Raw genomic sequence first — 23,229 nt, 5'->3', positions numbered from 1 at the left:
CCTTTGGGCTGGTCCCAGTCCTGTCGACTACCGAGCCTTTGGGCAAGGTCCTGCACACTGCGAGCCTTTGGGTGAGGTCCCACCCATGGCGAGACTCTGTCGAGCCTTCAGGTGGGTACCAGGTCTCACCGAAGACTGTGGTGGGTGAGCCGACCCTATCGGGTGGGTCCTTCGAGGTCAGTCTGTGGCGGGCGGGTTCGGTCTGCTTCCCGGGAGCATCTCAAAACTCAAATAGTTCTCCAGTTGGAAATGCTGCCGTGATCCTGAGTTACCACATGGCAAACGATGCCTGCAAACACAGAGCAGCTGGCAAATTCATCCTGCCGATCACTGAAACGCCCGTTCATATGTACAGCCTGTAAGTCAGGCATTTGTAAGCAGAGGACCTGTACTCGGACATCACTCTTTAGAGGATTATGGATAAGGCCTCTGCAGCTGAAGAACATCAACCTCATTGTTCAATTATTGTCCTGGTTGCACATTTTTAAGTCTAGTCTACTCGGGTCCATCTCAATCCAGATTTTGAAACTAACTAGAAAACATTAAAAAAATTACAGATTTTCATTTAACTAAATATTTTCTTGATATGTAACCCCTTCGTAAATTGAGAATTGAAGTAAAGATAATAAATTTTCAATATTTTAATAAAATTCTCTGTTCAGCTCAAAGAATTTCAGACAAAAACTAAAAATACATCAATACAAGCATCTTTATTAACAGCTAAATCCTAAATTAAGATAATAAAATATATAAATGTGGAATATACCTTATCCTTTCAAGATTTTCACCGTGAAACTAAGAAGATTCTTTGCAGATAGACACAAAATCTGGAGTAACTCAGCGAGACAGGCAGCATTTCTGGAGAGAAGGAATGGGTGATGTTTCGGGTCGCCCATTCCTTCTATCCAGAGATGATGCCGGGTAATTGGGCCGCAGAATGGCTAATGCAATTTAATTGAGATAAGTGTGTAGTGCATTTTGGAAAGTCAAACCAGGGCACAATCTCATCCAAATATTTGATATAGATGACAAACTGGTGTGTATGGGAATATGATTAGCATATTGGAATGTCTTGCGCAATTGTATGCATGCGCTGGGAGACTAAAGATGGCGATTTCAATACAAGAAGCTTGTTAAGTACCTGTGTGTTCCGAGTCTTATTTAAAGTCTGTTCCAGCGCAAATGCATAACATAAACCGAGTATTACAAATGCATATCTTACAATTAGAATACCAGTTCTGATAGAAACAGAGAAAGCAAGTTACCAGAAGTTGTAGAATTCCATTTTTAATCCAGAAATCAATTGTGTGTGCTGCAAGCAGATAAGGTATTGTTCCCCGTTTAGATTAGGCCTTATTAGAAGAGTGCATCATGGAGTTATAGTAGTTTCAATAGTTTTTTTTATTGCCACATATGTAAATTGCGAAATTATTTTCCTTGCAAACAGTCCAATAGAGTTTCACCATACTTCCGATCAGCAAGTGTACAAGAATAATCTACTGAGCTGCTTGCAGGAGGCACCATGTTTTGGCGGCATGTTCAAACTCCACATTCTAGTTCTTATGAGAGGTGCCTGTACCAGGCAAATCCCAGGGTGTTGCTGGCCTCCAGCTATCTCCTTCCTTGGATGCCACGTCGCTCTCCTTGTCTGTTCTTTGTTCCACGGGGTACCTCCCGCAGCCGACCATGAGGGCACGGAAGGCTAGACCCCAGTTCCATCTTCTTTCTTATCAGCCTCGGTCCTTGCCCGGATGTCACTGGTCTGCCTTGATGAGCAAATTCTACTGGTTGGTATGCTATTGAGTGCTAAATGCTATTAAGCACCACAAATGCATTTTGCTGATCTCTGCTTTCTGCTGGTGCCTGCTTGGTGCTGGTAGTCAACTGCCTTCTGTTGGTGAGCGCCATCTGCTGGAGATTGTCTTAAGTTGGTGATGACTTCGTGTTGAGGCGGTCTTCAAGTAACTTCAAGATAGTGATCTTCTTCTACTTGTGATACCTTTCGTGGTGACGGTCATCACCTATTAACTGCCTTGTGCTGGAACCATCTTCTGTTGATGATTATCTTCTGCTGCTTCTCTCCTGGTGTTTAGTCTGCTGCAAACTGATTTTTGGCTTCTTATTATGTGACTGCCTTTTCCCAGTGTCTGCTCTTTCTAGTGCCTATCCTCTGCTGATGGTTGTCATCCTTAGTTCTACATGCTGCTGGAGTCTGGCTTGTATAGGTGAGTATTCCCTTCAGCTGGTTAACAAATTCTGCTGGCGTTCCCTTTCTCCTGATATCTGACCTCGAATGATTCTGTTTTTGTTTGTGAGTGACTCCAGTTGATACTAACGTCTGCTGGTGACCGTAATGTGCTGGTGACTGCTTTCTGCTAAGACTGCCTTCTGTTACTGGCTGCCTCTTCCTCCTGACTGCTCTCCACTGATAGTTGAATTTTGGTCAGGTAAATGTTTAATGCTTGGACTTGTCTGCTGCTATCTGCTTTATGCCAGTGACTGTTTTTTGCTGCAACTGTCTTCTGCTGATTACTGTCCTCCTCTCGTGACTAGCTTCTTTGGTGACTGAAATTTCTAATGGATAGGTATTTGTGTATTATTATTGTCATATGTACTGCCGAGATAGTGAAAAGCTTTGTATGTGTGCAATCCAGTGAAATCATACTGTACATACTATACAACAATCAAACCATGTACATACAGGTTTGGCGGAGAGTAAAATACTTAAGTCCTTGGTTGTGTTTGCAGATTTCCTGAGGCAGAGTGAAGTGTAGATGGAGTTAATGAGGGAGGGGTTGGGTAAGGGGAGGAAGCTGGTTTGTGTGATTGACTGGACTACATCCACAACTTTGCAATTTCTTGATGTCATGGACAGAGCTGTTGCCAAACCAAGCTGTGATGCATCTCAATAGGATATTTTCTATGTTGCATCTGTAGATGTTGGTAAGTCGTTGGAGACATGGCAAACCTCTTTCGTCTTTTGAAAAAATAAAGACGTTGCTGTGTTTTTTTGGCTGTAGCTTCAACGTGGCTTTACCAGGTCAAAATACGAGTAATATTTATGCCCAGTAACTTGAAGCGCTTGACCATATCCACATCTGACTGGGGGATGTACACAACCTTGTTTCTTAAAACAGTTTATTTGAAGAAGTATCCTGACCTGAAACGTCACCTTCCATGTTCTCGAGATACTGCTTGAGTTACTCCAGCGCCTTGTGACCCATTTTCCTAAAATCAATAACTAGCTGATTTTGGGAGAATCTGATGTCTTGACATCATGTTACTAAGCTCTCTATCTCCTTCCTGTACTCCTTCTCGTCAGTGTTCAAGATCCAGCCCACTACATCTTGAAACTAAATTAAGTCAGAGCAGAATTTGGCTGCACAGCCGTGTATAGGGAGTTCAGTAAAGGGCTGAGAACACATCCCTGTTGGGCACCAGTGTGGAGAACTATTGTGGAAGATGTTTTATCACCTATCCATACTGATTGTGCATTCTGTTGGTGGTTGCCTTCTGTGATCAATGTCATCTCTTCCTGGCTACCTTATGTTGGGACCTCCCTTCAGCTTCTGCCTGCCTTGTGATTGTGACTGATCTTTGCTGATGACTGCCTTCTCCTGGTGCCTGCTGTCAATCTCCTCGTGACTGCCTTCTGCAGGTAAGGAAAGAGGAATTCGGAATGAACTGAAACGATGTGACAGTGGTATTGAATAAAGATCAAGTTCACACAAAGTGATTAGAATCCATAGTCTTGTATTTGCAACTCTGCAGAGGTAACTCAAAGAGCCTTCATCTCAGCATGCATAACTAGTTTAAGAGAGCTCTCTAATAAGCCCGTGGCCAGAGCCACAGTATGAGTAACACTAATCTACATCCTCCCTCTTTAAGAATTAAATGCAAATACAAAACTACTGACTATATAAAGCATATAGTATATGACAATTACCTGGAGGAAGTCCAAACATAGCCCGGGTATTTACGGTGGGCTTACAAACACGACCAACGCGTGTATGGTATAGTCCATCTGCCACCGGGGACACAATCGGTGATGAAATAGGTGTCAGAGATTGAAACGGCATTCCCTGTGAAGAAACAGGAGACTTTGGCATGGGTGGAGGTGGCGTAGCCATCGGCAAAGTAACCATTTCAGAAACAGGTTGTCATGCTGGTGCAGGCAGCCGATGCCGCTGGATGTGGATGGAAGTACACTTTTGCAGTCAGGATAGTACGGAGGTGGTGCTGGCTCATTCACAGGCAGGATATGTTGCCTATTACGTCCGTAGGTGCCGCCATCGGTATTGAACGTGGCTCAGAGGCAGTTCCAGAAATTACACCGATGCAGTCGTGGCGTTTTGTCAGTTTGCAGATGCACCACTTGCCCCTTGGCTAATGGTGGAAGCGGTTTGCTCGTTTTGTCATACCACTCTTTCTGAATGTCGCACTTTTGTTACAGCGTGGACTAAACCTCTGATGGTGGGACCACCTGCAGGACTAATGCCTGATTCGCCACAGGCAATGTGGCTCGGGTCTGCTTTGACAACAGATGCTGAGCAGGTGAACCCAAGATAGGGTCGTGGGAGATGTTGCTCAGGTTGAGCAGGTCCAGGTACACATCTGATTTTGCTCTGTGGGATCGTTCCATTAATTGTTTGGTACTCCTTTTTTGGTTCAGCCAGCCCATTTGACTGAGGATATTCAGGGCTGCTAGCATGGGTGGAAATCCCGGGGGGAGGGAGGGGAAACTTGTCCCTTCCATGTTTTGAGAGGTCGGGGACAATCCCCCCATGTTTTGTGAAACATATATTTTGCAATCAGAACCCATCCGACCACACGCTGCGGAGTCACGGCCGCATGCATGGTCAGCTGGCTCAGACTCTGAAAATAATTAAATGTCAACCTTTGGTAATGATAAACGCTTATCGTCATCATACAATACACAAAATAGATTGCAGCAAAAGCAAAACCGCCTTGGAATTTTACATTTTTAAAAAGCTCTCGGGTTTAATGAATACTGCAGAACGATTGGAGTTGTTTATCACTTCATTCATCTGAGACAAAACCGATGTGTTAACTGTCGTATTAACACTGTTATTTCGATGTGTCACCAACCAATACATCGCTATGCATTCCTCAGTAAATATAATTGTGTTTTGACCTTCAAGTATTACTGATGCGTTCCTTTGAATAAAATTAACTGGGGGATTTCTTAAAACTGTCTGATGCGGGTATAATTACCATTTGAATTTTGGAGGCAGACAAAAAATGCTGGATGAACACAGCGGGTGAGGCAGCATCTATGTAGAGAAGGAATAGGCGACGTTTCGGGTCTCGACCCTTCTTCAGACCCTTTGTGAACTTTGGATGTATTGGTGGATGGGAAAGATTTAAACGGGTATAAGAGGGTCATTAAGGGGTCCGGCGGTCAAGCTGATGTGCAGGTATAGCCCCTCATTCACCCACGTTATTCAGTAATTTTTAGCCATCATTTAGGGCTGTTATATGAATTTTTTTTTAATTAAGTATGTTTATGTTTATTTTTGTTTATCAAAAGTTTATTTATGTATATTTTTGTTAGTTTGTGAAAAGTTTATGTGTGTTGTTTTCTCTCTCTCTCTCCTCCAAGATTAGTTCTTCTGTTTGCCTTTATTTGCTTCAGTTTTATTTATTGTTATTTATCATGTTGTAGCTTTTGAAAGATTTAAATGGGTATCGGACCATTCGGACGATCATTAAGGGCTCCGGACCGCGAGCACAAGCTTCCTGGCGTGCAGGTACAGTTCCTCATTCACCCGCTATATTTAGTCATTTTTATCCATCATGTTCCCTAACTGATGGATAAAAATGACTAAATAACCTGGTGAATGAGGAACTGTACCTGCACGCCAGGAAGCCCGTGCTCAGGCTCCGGACCCATAATGACCGTCCGATACCCGCTTATATCTTTCAAAAGCAACAACATGATAAATAACACTGAGGCAAATAAAGGTAAACAGAAGAACTAACCTTGGAGGGGAGGGAGAGAGGGAGAGAGGGAGAGAGGGAGAAAAGATACACGTAAACTTTCCACAAACTAACAAAAACATAAAGAAACTTTTGAGAGATAAGGAGATAAAATTGTTAGTTGTCATGCACACTTGTTATCGGGCTGCCAGGCAATTGTGTGTGTGTGTCCCCCCCCCCCCCCCCCCCCCCACCCACCCCCATGTTTTCAAAGTGATTTCCGCCCTTAACTGCTGGTGATGTGAAGAAAACCCGTGTGTTGCAAAGTTTTTGAAGTACTGGCTGGTAAATTGACTGCCATTATCAGATAGTAGTTGACAAAGACCTCCGTGGTCTGAGAAATGGTGAGCCAGCTTTAGAACTACCCCGTGAGAAGAGGGGCAAAGAAGATTGATGTCAAACCAACCGGAATACGAGTCGACAAGAACCAGGTATTGCTTGCCATGCCACTCAAATATGTCAGTTGATACTGTAGACCACGGGAGGGCATGAACCAGGTGTGAGAGAAGTGGTTGCTTTTGTTGATATGGTGCCACACTGTTGCACACTGCACAGGATTCCACTTTCTCGTGAATGTAATCAGTCATGCCAGGCCAGTAAAACATGTTTGTCTCTCGTAGGACAGTTGCTTCGGTGCCTTCGGGCATGGACAGCATCAAAATACTTGCTGTGTAGAGAGGCAGGGACTACAGCCTTGTGGCCTTTTACGATAATGCCATCTTGTAGTACTAGTTCATCATGGACTGCAAAGAAGGGCTGAACTGGAAGTGGAAAATTGTATTGCTTGTCAGGCCAGCCGTGCTTAATGCCGGAGGAGAGCAAATGTAAGGTATCGTCAGCAGCAGTGTGGGTAACCAGGTCCTCCAAACAGGACGAGGGAACAAAGGAAACAGTCATTACTACAAAACCGTCATCTGGTGAAGGCGGACCCTTGCAGGTCTTTCGAGGAGCACGCAAGAGGTTGTCAGTCAGGTGCATGTCCTTGCCATGTTTGTAGGTCAAAACAATGTCATATTTTGAAGCTGTAGTAACATCCGTTGAAGGCGTCCTGGAGAGGCATGAATTGGTTTGTTCAAGATGCTGATCAGGGTTTGGTGGTCAGTTTCAATTGTGACCGTATTTCCAAAGATAAAGTCATTAAACTTCTTGAATGCGAAAACGACCGCAAGCAGCTCCATTTCAATCTAGACGTAGCGTTGTTCCATGTCAGTCATGGTGCGTGAAGCCTAGGCGGCAGGCCTGTTGCCGTTACCATCATCTTGGAGACAGGTTGCCCTAAACCGTACATTGAGGCATCACAAGTCAGTGTGACCGGTAATTTAGAATTAAAGTATGCGAGAGTGGGGACAAAAGATATCTGCTGTTTAAGAGTGTCAAACGCCCTCTGCTGTTGCTCATGCCAGGCCCAAACAGTGTATTTGTGGGTCAGCTGGCGCAGTGGGGCCGATATTTCACTGAACTTAGGAATACATTTTCCCAAGTAGTTTACCATGCCAAGGAATCTCTGCAGGCTGAATACGCCTGTGGGTGCTGGTAACTCGTTAATAGCAATGGTTTTCGATTTTCAGCTTTGAGGCCGTCTTTAGTGGACATGGCCTACGTAGTTCACCTCACTTACTCTGAATTTGCACTTTTGAGGGTTTAACTTGAGGTTGATTTCTTTACCACAGTCCAGACCCTTTTTTAAATTCACATCGTGTTCTTGAATAGTTCGTCCAGCAATGAGGATATCATCAACTGCGATGGAGCACAGGTAGCCTGCAAACAATTGTTCCATAGCACGTTGAAATACTTCACTAGCAGAGCTTATGCCGAATGGCATACGAAGAAATTTGTACCACCCAAAAGGTGTGCTGAAGATAGTTAACTTGGAGGAGTTGTGTTCCAGAGCAATCTGCCAGAATGAACTATTGGCATCTAGTACTGTGAATACAGTTGCTTCGCCCAGCTGCGCTGCAATCTCTTCCACTGTGCGCATGAGATAGTGTGGTCGCTTAATGGCTGTGTTTAAATCCTTAGGATTGATGCAACCCATATTTCATCCTTATTCTTTTTTGTTGCTACAACCATGGTCGAGACCCAATCTGAGGGGTCAGCGATGGGGGCGATCACACCCATAGTCACCATTCTTTCGAGTTCACCTTGTACACAGTCCCGCATAATATGGGGAATCCGAGTGTGCCGGACGGACAACTGGGAGTACCTCTGGGTTAGTTGTGATTGTGTACTTGACAGGCAACCTGCCCAGCTTGTTATCAAAGACTTTTGTATTGTGTCAGGATTTGTTGAGTGAAGCCACATGTTGTAGGCAGTTGATTACAGATGCACTGAAGGTGACCAGACCCAGGTCGTTACAAGCCTTAATCACCAACAAAGAACGCACATTTTCTCGAACAATAAAGAAGCTCAGGCTGTGGACACGTGAATCAAGACAGCATCGCTAGCTCGACTTGACCGATAGGGTGTACTGCACCTCCTGCAAATGGAAGTAGTGGCGACCGTGTGTTTGATAGTCTCTTTTTTTCAAATCCTTTTGAGTTCAGATAAGGATAACACATTACAGCAAGCCCCAGTGTATAGTTTTACAAAAACATTCTTTCCGTTAATGAGGAGAGCGACCCTGGGATCTTGATGTTTATGAGACAAGTCAGCCAAAGAATGTAGCTCAATATCAAGATCCTCGTTAGCTGGAACAGCACGCGTGGGAGGCATCTGGGAACGCACCGGAGCCATGCTCCCATGGTTGAGCAAATTGACGGGTTGCTTTGTTTGAACTCTGTTTCCCAATGAACGACAACAACGAATAAAATGATTTCTTCATTTACAGAAGTGGCAAAGCTTTCCATAAGCCAGGCAACGTCCACGAATTGCAACATGCGAACCTCCACAGTTCACACAATTATTACTGACATTACCAGGAGGGGGAGAGGGAGAGGGAGAGGGAGAGGGAGAGGGAGAGGGAGAGGGAGAGAGCTAATAAGCTTGTAGGCGGAGCCACAGAATGAGTGACACTAATGTTCAAGTGGGATGCATGGAATCATGAAACAAAGTTGAACAACAATAATAAATAACAGCGGCATTACTTCCCAGGACACAACAATTCTTTTCAGGAACAGAATCACAGAAAACCAAAAATCTGCAAATGTTCAGGCACTCACCAGATGAAAAATCTCTTTGCACTGATTTCACTTAGGTTTCCTTATGGTACATATCTATAGTGTTTTTAATATGGTGGGCGTTTTTGTCTTTACAATTAATTTATACTGGGTTCAGACCTAATCTTTATGAATGGTTTCTTCTCACCTCCAACCTTTTCAGCAATTAGTTGAATTCATGCAATCAGTAATATACATCTATGTAAAGATAAAAACAGTGCCCTCCATAATATTTGGGACAAAGACCCATCATTTATTTAATTTGCCCCTGTACTCCAAAATTGATATTTATAATATAAAAACTCACATGTGGTTAAAGTGCACATTGTCAGATTTTAATAAAGGCCATTTTTGTGCATTTTGGTTTCACCATGTAGAAATTACAGCAGGCGAAGGTTTGTAATGCAAGAGCCAAACTTTCCACCACAGTGAATGTAGTTTGGTTTCATTAGTCACCCATTCAGGGGTGATTATTGTATAAGGATCAGGAGCTGTAATCCAAGTTGATTTCCCCTTGTGAAACCCGACACAGCTTCCTCCCACTGCCTTGCCTTTGGACAGTGTGCCAGTGTATGCCAATAATCTGCAAGGAAATACTATGGTTTTTTCCATGATGCATTGGAGCTTTGATGTAGGTGGTAACGACTTCTGATGTTTGAGGCAGGGAATGCCCTAGACATACGATGCAAAAGGAGTGGGCAGAGATAACCGCAACATTCAACTGCAGGAATATCCTGCTCTATGGTCTATGGCAGTGACTCCAAGCTGCTGCGATCCAATCACACGTGGTTTTATTTATATTCAGGAAAGTCCAAAAGCGGTGTAGGAAAATTAAAAATCCCCCCCACCTCCTGTCTCCCCCGGTCAGTGATATGATGGACGCGGGGGTCTGGACCAATCGTTGACAAGGTCTCGGACAAATCCTGTCCCCCCTGAGACGTCATGTCCGTTCAGCAGCTTTTCAACATCATGTCCGTTCTGCGTATTGTCCTTTCGGCATGGAGTCCGTACGGGTTTGTATCCTTTCGGCATCGTGCCCTTTCGGTTATTTGGCTTTTAGGCGTCCTGTCCATTTGGTTATTTGGCTTTTCGGTATCGTGTCTGTTCGGTTATTTAGCTTTTAGTCGTCGTGCCTTTTCGGTTATTTGGCTTTTGGACGTTGTGTTCGGTTATTTGGCTTTTCGCCGTCGTGTGTTCGGTTATTTGGCTTTTCGGCATTGTTTCCGTTCGGTATCTTGGCTTCCACTTCTTCGCTTTGGCTTCTCATCCTTCGACGTCCCGTCCGGGTACTATCCTATCTGCTCAAGTTCAAACAAATGCCTCAAAACTCATTGGCGGCGGTTCATTCTACAGCAAGACAATGATCCTAAACATACTGCTAGAGCAACAAAGGAGTTTTTCATAGCTAAAATATGGTAAATTCTTGTGTGGCCAAGTCAATCACCCAATCTGAACCCAATTTAGCATGCCTTTTATATGCTGAAGAGAAAACTGAAGGAGATTTGCCCCAAAACAAGCATGAGCTAAAGATGGCTGCAATACAGGCCTGGCAGAGAAGGCACCCAGCAACTGGTGATGTCCATGAATCACAGACTTCAAGCAATCATTGCATGCAAAAGATATGCAACAAAATACTAAACATAACTACTTTCATTTGCATGACATTGCTGCGTCCCAAACATTATGGTGCCCTGAATGGGGCAAACTATGTATAAACACTGCTGTCATTTCTACATGGTGAAACCAAAATCTATAAAAATGGCTTTTATTAAAATCCAACAATGTGCACTTTAACCACATGCGATTTTTTTTCTATTACAAATCTCAAATTGTGGAGTACAGAGGCAAATAAATACATGATAAACACATGACGGGTCTTTGTCCCAAACATTATGGAGGGCACTGTAAGTTCCATAATCTCCAGAGCCTTCATTGTTTTATTCATCTCTTAAGTCTCCATTCTGTTCCCTCTGACTGCTTTGGGGGAGGAAAATAAGAAAATTAATTAAAACAAAGTTAAATCTGTACAGCTACAAGCAATCCTTCTATTTCTAAAGATTTACTTCAGTCATAATATAAATCTCTGTTATAATGAGAAAATGACTGCTTGAATCCAAGATACCAATAATTAAATCAAACCATTAAATTACCATATTTCATTACAACACAGGCGGCTATTTGGGCCTCTTCAGTCTATGCAGGTTCACAGAGCTATCCCATGTCCTAATAGTTTTCTCCAAACAACTATCCCCACATCCCTATCAATTCCAAATCCCCTACCCCCTACCCAACAGATTCAATACAGGCAATTTGCAGTCGCTAATTGCAGTAACCGAAGGCACAACTGTAGAGGCTCAACCGAGCACTCGAGAGAAACCCACAGGGAAAAAATAGCGAATCTCAGAGGAAGAAATTTGATACCAATAAGGGTGCAAGGCTGAGGGAAAAACAAACAAAATCATTAGATCTTCAAAATGGAATTGAAAGTTTTTTTAGATACATTGGGATGCAAACACATTTAACTGGGAAATTGGAAGAAATCTGGATGCAATAGCAGTCTTTTCATTATTGGGATTGAATTAATTCAGGAATCCAGGATAGGGCTTTGCAAACATACTCAATGATTTTAACTAAGAATTTTTACAACATAGCAACAACAGCTCTTATGGCCCAGCAGGTCCACTAGTGTTTTTGTTTCACTATATCTTCCTCTTGATAAAAATATCGCTCCCCAACATATTTTTTCTTGACACCCTCATTTACTAATCTAGCCTGCACTTACAAACATCTGTTCCAATCCTCAGCCGCTATGATATCACATTCCACATATTGACCACTACGAGTAAAGAATTCTCTCCTGAACTGCTCACTAAGTATGATATTCTCTGGTCCTTAACTTCTTCTCCAGCTGATTTGATAATTTTTTGATAATTTTTATTGAAGGAAACTAAAAATTAATAGATTTGGCTACAGGATCACACAACATACCTATTTCACAATAGGTGATCAATTTCTCTCAGTGGCAGGACTGGTAAAAAATTATGTTAGTAGGGCAGTAGAGCAGTTTCCATCCAATTGACATTTTTCAACAGTAGATTTAATCTTCCACAAATCCACCCATTTCAAAGGTCTGTCCTTATATCCCTGTGTAATCTAGTGTACTTTTAATGATGTGGCCTACAGAACTATTGACCAAATAGTGGAAGGTGATTTTTTTGACCAGCACAAATATGTTACGCTGAATGATCTTCAATCTTATTTTTATAAATTTATAATAATTCTGTCCCAGTCTGATTACTTTTCTTTGAAGAGTAGCCTCTGTTGCAATATAGCAAACAGGATTGTGTGCATGTTGGAAGCAAGATTTCACTAACAGCTAATTAATCTGCTTTAATTATGTTGATTGAGGGATCAATATTGGTCAACTAACACCAGAAAACAACTCCACTCCTTTTCCAAAAGCTGATCAGGATGTTTTGTCTTAATTTGAAACAGCAAACATTTGGTGTAGCGGCAGATTTTTATATCGTTCAAGTGATTACTCCCTCTAGTAGCGGGGGCAGATTTTTATATCGTTCAAGTGATTACTCCCTCTAGCCACTAAATGGACTACATGGTTAAGGGGAATGTATTTGTACGCATGCAAATTCTCCGTCGGGGACCTTCAGAGCTTCTTCACAGATAAATCTTCAAAACACAGTCCTTCGATTAATAAATTATTTATTGTTGATGAAAAACAATAAGGTACATCCAAACTTCTTCCAACTCGTACACTATAATCTTCATCGAACTCCAGCTTATCGCTTTAAAGGTTAGAAAACTCCTCGTGTCTCCGTTATGCTTCACATGGTCAAAGGGTGAACCTTCCCCATGCTGGTCCAAAACTAAACTAAAAAGTAAGCTTCTGCACAAGAAACTTAGCTCCAAACACGCCTTAAAATACGTCATCAATCCCACCCACATTATAACGGGCAGTCTAAAATTTAAAGATACATGCCATCATCAATGACACACAAAAACAAGTCAAATGGCCACTACACAGGGACATAAATTCAAACTGCTAAGGCACTCGGCAGGACTCGGTTGCTCCACTCCCTCACTGGGTACCCCCAAAGCCAGTGATCAGTAATTGCACAGCCTCCCCCCTTTCAAAAACGCTCCAATCCAATTTAGAACAGTATGCTATTTATTGTCATTCAAACCTAGGTTTGAACAAAATTGCATTTCTAGTTTTTTACATTACAAAACAATCCAAGACCCACACTTAACAGTTTACATAAACATCCATCACAGCGAGTCTCCAACATCTCCTCACTGTGATGGAAGGCAAAGTCTTTATCTCTTCCCTTTGTTTCTTCTTCTGCGGTTCAGCAGTCCAACTGCAGTGTCGAGGCGAACTGGGGCTCCGATGTTAAAGCCCCAGCGGGCGATGGTAAGTCCTGAGGCTGATTAAGCCACGCCGGGCGATGTTAGGCCCCGGCTCCATGTCCTTAAACCCGCGATTCTAGTGGGAGAAGTCGCGTTGCAGAGCTCGGAAAAGCGGTCTCCCACCAGGGACCTGCGAACTCCCGATGTTCCCGTCCACCGGGTCTGCGGCCGGTGCCTCGGAACTCCAAAAGTCGGGTCACAGCCCGCCACCACAGCTCTTCCCGCTCCGAAGTTGGCCAGCTCCGCGATGTTAGTTCCGCAGGCTCTGCAACTGGAGCCCTCAGGTTAGTCCCGGCCAGAGGCCGCCGCCGGCTCCACGATGTTAGGCCCAAGGACATCCGAGACCTGACAGGGAAGAGATTTAAACGGTTTCCCCCACAGCCCCCCACATATACACAGCTAAAAAAATAATAAAAACTAACTCAAAGACATACATTTAACAAGACAAAAATAAAAATTAAAAAAGACAGACGACTGTAGTCGAGCTGCTGCCATTAGGCGCCGCCACTCCCACATATATAATTGCATTCAAGTGTAAGTTAAAAGACCCGCTACAGTATACACCATATTGCACAATTTCAAGCTGAAAAATGCAAATGTTCCATACCAAAGGGAGGGGGACACTTATGGGTCGCCCCCCCCCCCCCCCCCCCTCCCCCCGTCGCTATGCTCCCTCGGGCTTGGTCTCTCGCAATTTCTCACTCCCAACTCTCACCCGATGTTGACAGCCCTGATACCTGTGTCAGAAGCACCAGATGGATCAATACTAGGATAATTTCAAGGCAAGGTAATTTCAATACAAGACCTTCCCCAGTTCCCACGCAGGGTTATCCACACCCAAGAGGCAAGGAGTGAATGAAAAAAAATCTTGAAATGCTGAACCTTTGCAAATCTTTAAGCAAATGGAGTGATCTGTCTTTTGTAATGAATGGCAATGTACATCTATAGTAAGTGTAGATATCATGATTAAATGATGATGTGGGGAAGAGAATCCCCACTGGGCTACAGCACCATTGAGCTTGATTCACCGCGTAGCAGAGCAGGGGGGTACACCGCTACTATAGAGGACTAGTGGGACGCCGAGGCCCACGTTCGGTGGGAGGGAAAATCCGAACCCGGACCTGCGGTGTGGGGGTAATCGAGACTGACAAGGGAGGGAATTGGAGCCCAACAGGCGATGAGGATCCGGACCATGATAGCCTCTGACAGGGCGCTGGCCGTCACCTCACCTCACCTCACCGGGCCAGACAGCCGCAGTTTGTGACGCGACCCAAGGCCCGGCTCCGTCTTGTCCGCCACCCAACTCCCCCCAAAAAAGTTTTGCCGCTGAAAACCCACCACAGGATGGGCACATGCTCGCGGCTCCCGATGCTGCGGTACCACGGCTCCTTTCCCACAGTTCAGGTCGAGGCAAGGGGTGCCTCGGGGGTGAAGGCACCACTATTGAGGGATGATTCTCACCATCTTAAACTCCGCTCTGCCTTGCGCTACCAGGCCCACGACAAGCCGGAGACCGCCGAGGCCCGTTACCGCCGCGACCTCAACCACTTGAAGCAGGTACAGCCCGCGCCGCGCGCGCGCCAGCCATCTATCCCGCCCTCGCTGCCGCCCCCCCCCCCCCGGCACGTGCTCCCCCTACATGCCCCCCGGCACGTGCTCCCCTCCATCCCCCCGGCATGCCCCCTCCGGCACGTGCTCCCCTACATGCCCCCCGGCACGTGCTCCCCCTCCATGCCCCCCGGCCCGTCCATGCCCCCCGGCACGTGCCCCCCTCCATGCCCCCGGCACGTGCTCCCCCTCCACGATCCCCGGGGAGTTCAAGACTCATATTCTTGCGCCCATCAACTCTGTGATGTGGTAGTGGTAGCTGTTGATATCGATCACACACACACACACGCCTGACCACGATCCCCAGGTGAGCTCGGCCTCTTCAGGAAGGGGATGAATCAAGTACAGCAATCTTTTGTGGAGTTTAAGCCTGGACCAGGATGTAGCAATGTTACAAAATTTTGAGATTTAAAAAATCAAGTCTGCAATTTATCCCATCAGATAAAGCATAAAAAGAAGTTTAATTTGACACCTAATTCACTTTCATATCTTCAGCGTTAAAAAAAGTTATGGCCATTTTCATACTCGGAAATTAGCATCTTGCAATGCTTTTCCATTGACTTAACTCAAAAGCTGTGATCATGGACAGTCAAAAGCCCATAACTTTCTTAAAAATTAAGAGAACTGAAATAAATATTCAGTTATTATAGATTGAAGCATTCTGAAAGAAATGTGAAACAATCTTACTTGGATGACCTGAAATGAAAGCATATAATTAGTTAGTTACCTAATTGTAGCTAATTACACAATTCAATTACTAGATCGCTCCTCTATAATCTTTGATCTAAACATCTATCCATTCCTTAAGAAAAAATTAACATTTTTAAATAGCCTAAGTGTCCAAATAATATTCAAACAAGAATTCTCAATATAACATGATTTTTTAATCTCATTGTCATGAATTTATAGGCCAAAAAGATGGAATTTAGTGTTTAATACCAGTACATTAATGGCCATTTAAATCATCTTGCCAGTGAGATTTTGTGGAACGCGATCGTTTGGAACGTTCCAGTTGCAATGAATTTGAACCCCATATCGGCAGGAAAAATACTGCTGGTTCGTATATTTACATAATCACATTTTCGCAACGTAAAATTTGGATTAAGGTAATCCAAATGTAAAATAAACGGCTTACATTTAGCTGTCCCGCACGTGAAATCCGTCCCGGTTATCGGCGGTTACAGCATTAGAAGCTGATTTTTATTTTACTCCAGCGCTGAAATTGTCCCGCAATTAAAAAAAAAAAATTCACAGAACAGCAGTCGGAACAATTCTTCAGCATTTGCTAGCACCCCGAGAAAATATATCCAGGACAAGCGCACACGGCCAGTGACAGAACTGCAGCGCCGCTGAAGGTAAGTTTTGTAACATACCTACAGGATGTCTATATAAACCAAAGATCATAGATGTGTGCAATATCTAATCAAATTACCTGCCTCTTAATTACTTTTTAACACGTGAATAAAAGATAATAAGTGAATGCAAGCACCCACGGACAGATCGGGGAAACTTCCCACATTTTCGCTCCCAGAGTTCGTGCATGTTTCACTGCAATCCCATTCAAAAAAGTTTGCACAATGAATTAAATTAATTACATGGTCCAAACTTAGGAGAAATTACTTCCTCGGAGATAACGCGGTAAGTACACAAAGCTAGGAACGCTGTTGCTAGGGTGCAAGCTGACTCGAATTGCTCAATCATGGCTGCAGACTCGTGTATAAACAAAAATTATTATAATGGGGGCCCCCCATTAATTTGCCTCAATATAATAACATTAATGTGTGGCACTAGCATGACTAATGTGCCGCTGCGTACTCTGTACTTGCAGGCAAAGATACTAGAACCTGACGCTAATCGCGAAGCCGGTTCCCAAGATGGCGCAAAAAAATTACGCATGACCTACTACGGCATTTTCACCGAGTGGACCATCTTGCTCTTGCTCTAGTACCTTTGATATAAACTACCAAAACCACAAATTAAGTAACAGGATTTGGTCACTGATTCCACACTGAGTATGTCAACCGAATGGCCTACTCTTGCACCTATTTTCTATGTTTCTAACCCAATGATATACTGTGATGTAGCAACTCCGTTAAACCCAGTGTTATTGGCATTATAACTAAAACATTTGCCTTAAATGATAAAAGGAGCCGTCAAAGGGTTTGGGGGAGGCGAGAAGAAACTCATCCTACAGCTCTATGCAAGTTCTCAGGAATACTACCTGAATATCAATTGATAAGAAGAGGAAACTCAAGCTCAATACACTAGTGCTTTCCCCTTTTGATTTAAGGACTCTCACGATTTTTGTTTTCTATTTGTACAGCTAAAAAAGGATCTCAAATTATTGCAAATGTTTAATTGTTTGAATGAAAAGCTCATCCTCTTGCAAGAAATAGTCAATGAGAGTTTGAACCTACTGCGGATGGACACGTGTTACTACCATTACCTCAGCACTGTGAGGTGAGGAAGATACAAACAATTGGGTAAAACAGATAGGCTTGCTAGTTATGCTAGCAAGAGGTAATGTTTAAATATTGTGAAGTTAATAGTTTATATGAATTAGGAACAGGAGTCAGTCACATGTCATCAATTCTCAATCTCTTCCGCGAGCAGTAGTAAGTGAGAGCAGGTTTTCTTCATTGCAGACACTTCTTATTGTTTCTGACAGTTTCCCACTAAATAAAGCCATTAGCCATAATTATTAAGCTTGAACTCTTGTCCATCTTTACTTGACTTTAAGAAGGTGATGTAGAACTGCAACCTTGTATCATGTCATTATTTGCACAGCATTGTTGAAAAGAGACTTCCAAACTTTTGATTCAATAGTGATGAAGACTGATCGGTATATTTCCCAGGCAGCTGGTGCATTATTTGTGGGAAAACTCAGGAAAATGTGAGTGTGCTAGACTTTTAGGTTAAAGGTCCGACTTTTTTCCTTTCTTTCATTTCCGCACTGTTAGAACACAATTAGAATTTGTAATCACATCATTAAGGAATAGGTCAGGTATAAGGATAGGGTGCCATGTTTTTTTTGCAAATTTTTGGGGGGTCAGTGGTTTGGACGAGATGCCATTCATAATTTGTGTGAGTTCAGAAAATGGGTTCAGGTTAAGATTGAAAAACAACATTCTAAGTGGTAGAGGACACAAAGGTATGAGATTGCTGCTAAAAGCACCTTGGTGAGTTGCTGCTGTGTATTTTGTAGATGGTACATACAGCAGACACTTTTTCAGACTTTTCCTGGCCTGGCATGGCCTTTTGGGCCAAAATGCTCCTCCTGAACTAATATGGGCATTTTGCGCAAAAGGGACTGGTTTCTCGGCTAATAGGGGGCTGGTGGGCCAAAATTAGTGGTTTCAGGCAGGCGAAACAACTCATTTAATTTCCATTTCCATGGCTGTTTCAAGCACAGGACAGGCCAAACAGCTCATTGCATTTTCATTTAATTTCCATTTCCATTGCAGTTTCAAGCACAGGACAGGCCAAACAGCTCATTGCATTTTCATTTAATTTCCATTTCCATTGCAGTTTCAAGCACAGGGCAGGCCAAACAGCTCATTGCATTTTCATTTCATTTCCATTTCCATTGCAGTTTCAAGCACAGGGCAGGCCAAACAGCTCATTTCATTTTCATTAAAGGCTAACAAATTATTTATTGCAAGTACATTGCAGACTCAGAGTTGTGGCCTCTCCCTCGCGATCTTCCAGAGTGACTGACTCATGTCCAGGCATCCGGGGTTTTATAATCCTGCCCCCACCCCCCCCAGAAGGGGCATTACCTTCATCATGGTGATTGACAGGCAAGAGGACCAATCAGCTGATGTCAAGATTTTTTAAACACTCAACTTTTTTATTTTTCATCGATCAGAAAAATCCTCGGGGCTGCCTCAGCGGAGGACTGTGAATAAGATAGCCAAACATCATAGCGATATAGGGTAGCATTTTTTTTTCTAAAATCAAAATGCAACGCAGACAGGTCACGATGCGACTTTTAGATAGATAGATAGATAGATAGACAGACAGACAGACAGACAGACAGACAGACAGACAGACAGACAGACAGACAGACAGACAGACAGACAGACAGACCTACCAAATGTGACATATATTTGTTGAGCACAGGGCATTTAAGTTAACCTGCAAATATTGCCACAAACCCGAGATTCCACATTTCAAACGATTTCTGCAGCCTGTCTTAATGTTTTTTAAAAGGTGTCATTGTATCCACCTCTATAGCTTCCTCGGGCAGCTCCTTACAGGTCATTCCTCACAAAGCCTTTCTGGTGGCTTAAATTCTGGAGTAACTCAGCAGGTCAAGCCCTTACTACAATCAGGCTGAAGATGGATCCCAACCCGAAGCATGTCTTCCAGAGATGCCTCTTAATCCACTGAGCTGCTCCAGCTTTTTATATTCTACTTAAGATTCCAGATCTGCAGTTCCTTGTGTCTTCATTGTCTGACACTTGTGTGGCATAATTATTACTTGCCACTGATCACTCTACATCGGAATGTTGTCCATGTCTTGCAGTACGCAACTAACGCTATTCACTGTACCTCAGTACATGTGACAATAAACTACACTCAAACTCATTTTTTTTACACAAAATGTTGTGGGAGTATGGAACGAGCAGCTGGAGGAGGTAGTTGAGGCAGTTAACATTTAAGATGCATTTAAACTTGTACATAGACAGGAAAGGTTTAGAGGGATATGGGCCAAGCACGGGCAGGTTGTTCTAGTGTAGATGGGGCATATTGTTCGGCGTGAACAATTTGAGCCGAAAGGGTCTGTTTACACGCTGTATGACTGTGATGCTGCTAACCCTGTGTAAATAACTCTTATTTCCACCTCAGATTTTTCCAATGGCTTCCGGAGCGAATCCCACTTCCGTGTCGTAGAATTATGTGCCGCCCTTCACCATATCGGCAAGTAAGGCGGTGCTGTACCCGATCCTGCAGGGATTACTTGTTGTGAATGGTAAGTTTAGAGTTACCCCAGGATCAACCACGCCAACCACGCGAACACCATCCACCCAACTCCATCTCAAAACCTTTCACCCCTCACCCTTATTCCAACACCACTGTCACCCTTCACCCGTGTAGCAACACCCAGGCTGCTCCATCCAAACACTAGTCATTCCAGTTCGTATTCTGTCCTGCACAACACCATTCACCATGCAGCCTACCTCCCAATATTCTACAGCCAGATAGACACAAAATGCTGGAGTAACTCAGCCGGTCAGGCATCATCCTTAGAGAATATGGATGGGTGATGTTCTGGGTCAGAACCCTTCTTCAGTCTGATTGTAGGGTGGTCGGAACCCTTCTTCGGACTGACACTCCACCCTACAATCAGACTGAAGAAGGGTTCTGACCCAGAATATCACCCACCCATCGTTGAGTTACTCCAGCATTTTGCGTCTATCTCTGGAATAAACCAGCATTTGCAGTTCCTTGTTGTTACACCGCACCCAGCAATGTCCCAAATCCATTCACCCGACATCCCAAACCAACACCATTCACCCTGCATCATAGACCTGATTCAACCTCACCCTATATCCATCGTATCATCATCATCTCTGCCCCATTCCAATACCATTCATTGCACCCCTGTCACAACAAACCCCCACCTTATATGTACCAATAGCCCCAACCTACTGTCATCTCTACACCACATATTCTCCACCTTTCCCATTACCATTCACATTGGCTGGTCTTCTGCAATCCTCCACCCAGGTAAAGCAGAAAAGAACAACTGGAACCAAGATATCAATTATTGATCCAGTGTGATAGAGGAACAAAGTGAGTTTACGGTTTGCTTATCTGGGATTGTATCATGGAGACATTAAGTAGGATATTGGCATTTTCAAGAAAGGAGCAGAAATGTCTAAACCTGGTCTTACCTTTTCTCACTGCTCATAATATTTCAAACATCTTGCAGAGTTACATTAATGTTGGGTGAATTATCAGACCATTACTAGTGATTAATGCAGGTTGTGTTCCATATATAAAGTTGTCACAGGGTCATTGGGGATGATCAGCCATGATCACATTGAATGGCTCGAAGGGCCGAATGGCCTATTCCTGATCCTATTGTCTATTGTCGCAATGGGCTATTTTCACCAGCACTGTGATCAAGTGGACCAGAACTGCTACATTTATTATTTATTCATATAGGTTCCTCAAAGAATATCTTTACTGCTGGCAAGGCTCTACCCAATGCACTGCTCACTAATTTTATCTGAATGCAACAGGGATCCTGATTCAGACTAATTCAACTATTCTTTGAAGGTATGTTTATGATTTTTTATCGCGCTATGAGCCTTGTTTTTAAGTTTGTCTGTTTGTAATTATGTGATTTATGTTAGGATCTAGCATTTTTGTAGTGGATATTACCCTTTTTCCTTCATTGCCACCACAATCTTTGTTACTTCACAATATGAAAAGTGATGTATTTTGTTAATGTGAGGAGGATACTTTATTTAAAGTCCAACGTACCTCATTATTTATCAGTCTTATGGCATCCTCATTCATCAAGTATCAGAGATGTAGGGATTCCAAGCTTCTGTTCTACTGCCTATTATAATTTGGAATTAATCCAAATAACTGATTATTAATTGTTCAAGTAACCTGGTATGACTAAGGCAAACACAATTATACACAAAAATTCATAATCATCCAGTGCCGGAAAGTAGATTCAAACATACCTGTAGATCTTTTCATGCAAATTGAATAAATATTTGGATAGGGGAAATTTGAGGGTGTGTGGAAAAAGCAGAACAGTGAGATTCATTGAAATATCTTTTCAAATGAAACAGTAGTCATAAGGGAAAGGTTTAGTATTTTATCATGTTGTGATTCTAGTAAAACACTACAACCAAGTCTATCTTACTATGGCTTAGCATGTCTTGGATGCATTGAAATTAAGAAGATCACCAGTCCAAAACTTAAAGCAAGACAGGCCAGATTTCTGTCAGCTCCAAAGCTTTGTTACTATTTTTACCATTTATACAAAGTCAAGATATTTCAGAATTCCTAGATTAAATCCTGATATGAGAAGGACTTTGACCCTGAGGCTGTGGACTTAATATTGCACTCACGTCATACTTAAAGCAAAATAATGTCTTACTGTATTATATGCAGCAGGCATTGCACCAATCAAATTATAATTCGTGCCCTATTTCCATATTAGCCATGCTTTTCAGACAAGATGCTGTAATAACCATACTACTGGAGAACAGAAGATTGTTTTTGTGGTAGAGTGTTACATTTCACAGTTGCATGGAGCTGAATTTTCTGTATCTCACTTTTTCAGAAGCAGAGGAAAGATGCTAAAAACTATTCACGTTTGGGCACCACCTGCTGATGCAAACCAGTAACACAAGGAGCATGTCTTGCAGAGCTTATTATAAAAATGTCTTAAATACAAAGTCAAATATAACTGTGATATTTTGAAGTGTGAAATAAAGCAGAAAGTAGGTTCAGCATCATCAGTCGTCAGTTAACTCTGTTGATGACCAAGTTCCAATCAAGCAAAGGCATCGGGATCTTGTGACATTCCCAATGATGACTGGGGCGGGCATTTTATATGTCTGTGAAAGAATCAGGTGTGTACATGTGCTCAACATAATGGCAATCAATAGCACACACTGAAAACAGAGTGGTGATAACTAGGTCATTTTCAGGTTGACACACTACAATGACCAAAGTTTGCCCTCACCAAATGAGGATGATGATACTTTATTGTCACTTGTACCTAGCTAGGTGCAGTGAAATTCTTTGTTTTTGCACACAAAGTTCACAAAAGAGTCGCCACAAAGAAGCCGGCAAATTTACAAAATGTACTCATCCCTTCTTCGTCCCCCCCACCCTCCACGCCAGGTCTCCCTTTGTTCTCGGCGGTGCGGCCCCGCCACTTCGACCCATCTCGACCTCGAGGCTCCGACACGATCACCTCACTTTGACCACTCACTCTACGCCGTCTTCTCCGTAGGCCGCGGCACTCAGTGACAGTTGCCCTGTCCCACATTATCTGCACTGC

At 43.2% G+C, this 23,229-nt stretch overlaps 2 long non-coding RNA genes across 2 annotated transcripts; one reads left to right on the top strand and one right to left on the bottom strand.

The window, feature by feature from the left end:
* Positions 1–13,325: 13,325 nt before the first annotated feature.
* On the bottom strand, positions 13,326–15,184 carry LOC129707231 (uncharacterized). Its single transcript, XR_008725159.1, has 2 exons — positions 15,045–15,184; positions 13,326–13,928 (listed from the first exon to the last, which is right to left on the bottom strand). It is a non-coding gene; the product is annotated as an uncharacterized LOC129707231 (long non-coding RNA).
* LOC129707230 (uncharacterized) lies at positions 15,101–23,082 on the top strand. The gene is made up of 5 exons (XR_008725158.1): positions 15,101–15,140; positions 17,515–17,651; positions 20,043–20,166; positions 21,366–21,479; positions 22,504–23,082. It is a non-coding gene; the product is annotated as an uncharacterized LOC129707230 (long non-coding RNA).
* The last annotated feature ends 147 nt before the right edge of the window (positions 23,083–23,229 follow it).

Source organism: Leucoraja erinacea, chromosome 21 (assembly GCF_028641065.1).
Source record: "Leucoraja erinacea ecotype New England chromosome 21, Leri_hhj_1, whole genome shotgun sequence".
Lineage (NCBI taxonomy): Eukaryota > Metazoa > Chordata > Chondrichthyes > Rajiformes > Rajidae > Leucoraja > Leucoraja erinaceus.
The sequence above is the reverse complement of the archived record's forward strand: the minus strand, read 5'-3'. Positions and strand labels throughout refer to the sequence as shown.